Raw genomic sequence first — 6,936 nt, 5'->3', positions numbered from 1 at the left:
CTGGTATCATCAAAGATGAACTTGTGGGACCTTTTCGGGTTGAGGATGGAGTGAAGCTCAACTCCCAGACCTACTGCCAGTTTCTGGAAGACAACTTCTTCAAGCAGTGGTACAGGAAGAAGTCGGTATCTTTCAAGAAAAACATGATTTTCATACAGGACAATGCTCCATCACATGCATCCAACTACTCCACAGCGTGGCTGGCCAGTAAAGGTCTAAAAGAAGAAAAAATAATGACATGGCCCCTTGTTCACCTGATCTAAACCCCATAGAGAACCTGTGGTCCATCATAAAATGTGAGATCTACAGGGAGGGAAAACAGTACACCTCTCGGAACAGTGTCTTGGAGGCTGTGGTGGCTGCTGCACGCAATGTTGATCGAAAACAGATCAAGCAACTGACAGAATCTATGGATGGAAGGCTGTTGAGTGTCATCATAAAGAAAGGTGGCTATATTGATCACTAATTTTTGTTGGTTTTTGTTTTTGCATGTCAGAAATGTTTATATCTAAATTTTGTGCACTGATATTGGTTTTCCTGGTGAAAATAAACAAGTGGGATGGGATTATATTTGTTTTTTTATTAAGTTGCCTAATTATTCTGCACAGTAATAGTTACCTGCACAAACAGATATCCTCCTAAGATAGCCAAATCTAAAAAAAACCCACTCTAACTTCCAAAAATATTAAGCTTGGATATTTATGAGTCTTTTGGGTTGATTGAGAACATAGTTGTTGATCAATAATAAAAATAATCCTCTAAAATACAACTTGCCTAATAATTCTGCACACAGTGTAGATGTCATGGGTGTGTCAGAAGTGACAAGTTGCCCTGCAGTTGGTTGCAGATCTCTACGTTTGGCATTACAGACATCTTCTTAGAGACTGCCTCTAGGACCCAATGACTACCTCCATCTGGCTAATTAACACCCTGGCCTGGGTGTATAAATACCTGGTGTGTTCTAGAGGGAGGTGCCGGTGATATTCATTACTCCTTGTGAAGGCTTTAGCAAGAGCAGTATTTTGTCCTCTCTGGAGCTTGAGGACATCTGCTCATTTGTCTGGAGTCATCTAAAGCTAAGCAATTTCCCTGTTTGTCCTTCCTTGTTGTCTATACAGTAGTGTTTAGTGGAGATCAACTAGTGCTCATCCCCTCCCTTCCCTAGCCTGAGCCTAACGCCAGGGAAAGTCAGGGCGAGGTACGCGTGCAGCAACTTAAGAGCCAAAACAGAGACGTTAGGGGAGACAGGGTGACGTTGGATTAACCTAGGTGGTCTCCACTCCCCCTGTTCCCTAGAGTCTGGGCTCCCTTTCCCTTTGTGTTGCACTAAGTCTTTCCCACACCTGGCGTGACAATAGATGACTCGGTGCGTATCTAACATAGGTGGCTCAGTGCGCATCTAGTATAGGTGGTTCAGTGCGTGTATAGATGACTCGGTGCGCATCTAGTGTACACAGTTTGGTGTGCATCCAGTATAGACGGCTCGGTGCGCATCCTTACACAGGCTTTCAAATAACCGCCAATTGCTAAAAGTTTATGAATATACTGGTGGTTATATCGTGTCACTGGTTGGTCTGACAAAACAGACCCTTAGTATGTTTTGCAGTTGTTACATATGCTGCCTAGATATTCATAAATTATGCAGAACTTAACACTACTTTGCATTGTCAGAAACTTCTATAGCATTACATACAATGTTTACAGGACATATCATCCCAGGAGAAGATCCTGGATAAACTGACCAAATGAGATGAGAATTAACAGATGAAGTTTCATTTTTATAAGTGTAAAGTTAAACATGCTGTGGAAAGCCCCATCTATATCTTTACTTGATTTGATATGTCTACAATATAGCATAACAACATGGTACGCCTTTATTAACAAGGGCATCATTTTACCCCAATGGACATAAACCATTTGTCATTAGCACTGTGCCATCCCACACCAATGACAAGTGGAAGATTCGTGGCTCAGACGTTCCACAGCACTCCCCATTACTTTGAATCAGTCATTTTAAGACATGAAAAAAAAAAAAAAAAAAAAGGAAGCACCATAAGGTATAGTGATTATACATTGATAGTGTACAGTCACATCCCACCAGGGGCAACATCTGCAAGGAGTTTGTATGTTCTCCCTGTGTTTGCGTGGGTTTCCTCCGGGTTCTTCGGTTTCCTCCCACACTCCAAAAAGACATACTGATAGGGAATCTAGATTGTGAGGCCCAATGGGGACAGTGCCGATAATGTCTGTAAAGCACTGTGGAGTTAAGGGTGCTATATACGTAAAATAAATAAAAAAATAACGTAGGGAGGATTCTCTTAACATGATGCATTTGGAATTATCCAAGTCACGCCTGATGTGAGCAGCCGCACAGTAATGCTGCTAATTTGAGCTGCTGTAACATTATTGATTAGTCTTAAAATTTACAGATTAACAACATGATCTCTCATCTCTTGTTAATGGAATAAGACGGAGGATAGGTGAACTTAGAACATGGGGGAAACCCTATGGTCATCAAATTCAGGGGTATTGATCTTATCAGACCACCTAGAAGGAGGGGGGGGGGGGGTATTTCGATAAGTTATTATTGCAGAGGGAAACTAAATGAATATTTCGACTCCGTACATCTACTCTGACAGGTCTAAATGAGATCAGTTTTAGTTCATTTCTCTAATGACCTGGCTGGCTCTAGACCAAAAAAGACTATTACCCTGTAGATGTAATTTGGGTATATACCTCCTTTATGGTTGGATACTAACAATCCTCATCTGCTTTAGTTTACAGTTTAGCTCTTATTTTCAATGATACAGTTGTCATTGGACTTTAAGGGGTTTTCCCAGGAACAAAAGCTCATTTCAATCAATAGATCTTGGAATAATAATAAGTTCCACAATTGGATGAGTTTAGATAAAATGTTCCTGTGCTGAGATAATCTTATAAATGTGCCCCTGCTGTGTACTGTGTAATGGCTGTGTCTGACCCTGCAGGAACATGGTGGAACATGGTCTGATCATACCACATCTCCTGGGCAGGGGAGGACGCAAAAGAGCATACAGACAGGACAGCACGGGGTCGCAGCTGATTCTTTTTGTGATGTAAAACATTTCACTGCCTGTTTTTAAACAATGTTTTATTTCAAAGAAAGAATCATTTGCGATCCCGTGCTGTAATGTCTGTATAATCCCCCCTCATCCTGTCCAGGAGCTGTGTTATGATCAGACCATGTCCCTGTACGGTCAGACACAGCCATTACACAGTACACAGCAGGGGCACATTTATAAGATTATCTCAGCACAGGAACATTTTATTTAAACACATCCAATTGTGGAAATTATTATTATTCCAAGATCTATTGATTAAAATTAACTTTTGTTTGTGGGAAAACCCCTTTAAGTCTGTTACCTTATGGAATATACTATACATGTTTTTATCTATTTTCTTATCTATGGGTCTTTGATATGAGGACACCAACAATCTTCACTCGCCATTCAAACCAAGTTTCTGGTTCCCTATGTACGTACCTTTATAGATGGAACCATAAGTATTTACTCCCCTCCCATTACCTGGGTCACAACCCAAGATCCAGGTTCACCTGTGACCATTACAGGTTAATGGATGGAAGTCTTACCTATATGCCTCTACCTTTCTAGGTTATCTGTCTTACCCCACACTTGGGGTTCCATTAAGACACTGATGTGATGTCAACTCAGTGACTCTTCCCATTGATACCATCTATGGCATCATTCCCCTATTGAGTCATCCTACTATGTCCCAGTTATGGGCCATCAACATTGATCGTCCTGGGCCTATAGGAACTGTACCCTTTTGGGCTCATGGAATAGGCCTTGCCTATTAAATGCCCCTTCACCCCCTTAGTCACGCTTCTCAGTGCGATCCCTTGGGAATAGCTATATGTTTATGTGGCGCCCCTGAGGGTTCGGTCGCCACAGGGGTACTGCATCTCTTTAATGAGGTGTGGTATCTCTCCTTCGAGGTAAGAATGGTGCAAATGTCAGGACCTCAACTCTGTATCCAACACCACACCTCTCCCACCTGAGGGGGGCTTATAGGCACCAGGGTACTGCCCGAGCCGGGATAAGTGGAGATGGGGGAACCAAAATAAGGGGGAACGTAGTAGTGGGTGAGGTAAGACACAGAGGTTACACAACAAAAATTCATATTTAATAAACAGCCATCTTGGGCTTATGGTCTTTGATTGTGATCTTCATCACTGAACGTGGCTTTCTGTGTGAATCTGCAGTTGCTGGGGACACGGTCCTCGTGCACTGGCCTTGAGGCGAGGAGCAGACAAGAGTTAACGGCTGTCTCTACCCTGTCAAGGTCCCTACCCAAGAAGGCCTGGAGGGGAGCTTAGGAGTAAAGCTCCGCAGGCAAAAGGATCCCAGGGGGATGCAGACGGAGCGGTATACGCCACCTGTCCTCGCTATTCTGGCCTAGTCAGAGGGATTCCTGCTGCAAGAGGGGTAGCGGCCCCCGATATCTGACTTTGTTACTCTATGTCTCAGTCGGAGAAGCCCGGAGGCTCAGTGGATCCCATCGGGTAACGGAGTGGAGTCGCCACCCGTACCCTTGTTCTGTGCATAGTCCAGAGGGAGACCCGGCATTAGTACACGCACCACATACGGACAGGAGAGGACCTAGTGGGAAAGTCTAGGAACACTCTGGTGCGGGGTCCTGACCAAAGCACCTGAACTACCCGGAGGTTGTCGGACCCCCGGTCCTGGTGGCCGCAGCGCGCCGTGAGGAGCAGGGAGAAGCCTTGCAGCTGTGCATACTACCGTGAGTAAAGCTTGGAAGACTACCCCTATGGCCTTCGGTTTCTTATTGCAACGCAGCACCGCACTACACCGTACCACATCTTCCACTACGACTCCCATCCTCCTGTTCTCTCTGCCCTGAGGCCCTGCTCCGCCTGTGGGGAGTAGTATCATCTCCGGCTGCCACTACATCCAGCCTCAGAGGACTGAACGCAGCGCTGGTGGGGGAAATCACCAGACACCACAGGTGGCGTAGTCAATACAACCACTCGATTAACACCAACTCTGAAAGCCCATTACACATTTTTTAATGTGACTGCCCTGGGCACGGAACGGGTCCAGGCCATGGCTACATCCCCCAACATCTGACCCGGCTCCGAGTACCCCCATCTCTCAGGGTTGGGCTGTGAGAGTCACACAACTATAGGGGAATATGTCATCATTACGCTACTAGTAGGCATCTCCTTTGAAGAACCTCCCGCTGTGACTATCCAGTCTGGTGGTTCCCCTCTGCAAACCAGCATACGATGCGGTCAAATGTCAACTCCTCCCGCAGACACATCTCAGACTTTGCCGCGCAGCATTCTGCCGGCTTATAGGGTGTCCTGTTATCATAGGCCCCTATCTGTAACCCCTTTCTTAATATTTATAAGGGTTCTTAAAAATACTGGACCCCTATCCTCCCCTGCAGAGTCCCCCACTATAGGTGGACAAAAAACGCGTCGGAAGGGAAAACTAGGGACACTTTTAGTGGGAGAGGACCACACTTTGGCATGGGGCACAACCGGGAGCTTAGGGATACCTGTTTGGACATAGTCCCTTCCTGAATCCATGGACGGCCTCATCCTGATATAAGGGGAAGACCAAACCAATTTTATTATTTGCACTGGCTTATCTGTGCACCTTAATGTGCATTATGTTTTTTCACTATATTATATGTGTGATTTATGTAGGCCAAGCCTCCATTTTACTTAATGGTAATAAAAGTTAGATTTTAATTGATCTAATACAGAGATACTCCTTGCTGATATACTTTTTAATGGAATAAGATAGTACTTTACAAATGTTGAAAGTTTAGATGCAACTAGAATTGAGCAAAAAGAAGTGCAGGCCTCAGGTGCAGTGGCTATGTCAGATATCCGTGGCTGCCGGACCAGGGCCCTGCTTACCTCCACCTGCCGGCCCCACATCCCCAGAGTCTCTTCTGAGTGGTAGGACAGGTGTGACATCATGTTTGCAGGACTGTGGACTACCAACATGGTTACTAGATCAGGGTCAGGCTGATCTTTACGCTTGCTCAACTCAAGATGCAACTTTTTAACTTATACAATTTCCATCAAAATGAAGAATTAGAAATGTTGACTAATCTTTCTTTATACAATGGTAAACTAACTAGTAAAGTCCTGTGATTAAAATAAATCTGTCAGCATGTTTTTCCTATGTAATCTGAGACCAGTATATAGGGGCAGAGCCTGATTCCAGCAATGTGTCACTTACTGGGCTGTGTTTTTGTTTAAATAAAATCAGTGTTTTAGCAGAAGAAGATCATCACTATAGGACTAGGTGTCTTGTGCTTTTTAGTCCCCCCGCCCCCACACCACTGATTGGCTGCTTTCCTTGTACATTGAAAGCAGCCAATCAGTGGTGTGGGGGCAGGGTTATACAGGGCTCAGCATTTGAGATTTGCAACAGAGAAAACAGTAACTATCAAAATGACAGCAAACAGCCCAATAAGTGATATATCACCGGAACCAAGATCTCTGTCCCCACATCATGCTGCTCTCAGATTACATAAGAAAAACCTGGTAATATGATTCCCTTTAAAGCAGCTTCTACTGTTTGAAGGCATGTTTAAACATGTCAGATTTGATGTAGAACTTTGCCTATGTCTGAATGAGGTTCTTTCTGCATTGTGTATATATGGCAAAAATCTCTGCTGAAAATCTGCCATATGAGAGGGGGTCATGAAAACACTGGTAGGTTAAAGAAGCACTCCTGGCAAAGTTTTTATCCTCTTTAATATATTGCAATCATCATAGTATAGAGCACTGTGTACTTAGAATTGCTCATTTTGCCTTTCTACCCAGATACTTCTTTTCTATATAGAAAAGAAGTATCTTGTCCCTGCATTTCTCATTCCCCTCTTCATCTCTTGACT

This window comes from Phyllobates terribilis, unplaced genomic scaffold, assembly GCF_046119375.1.
Source record: "Phyllobates terribilis strain yellow unplaced genomic scaffold, ASM4611937v1 Scaffold_13__5_contigs__length_258822181, whole genome shotgun sequence".
Lineage (NCBI taxonomy): Eukaryota > Metazoa > Chordata > Amphibia > Anura > Dendrobatidae > Phyllobates > Phyllobates terribilis.
The sequence above is the reverse complement of the archived record's forward strand: the minus strand, read 5'-3'. Positions refer to the sequence as shown.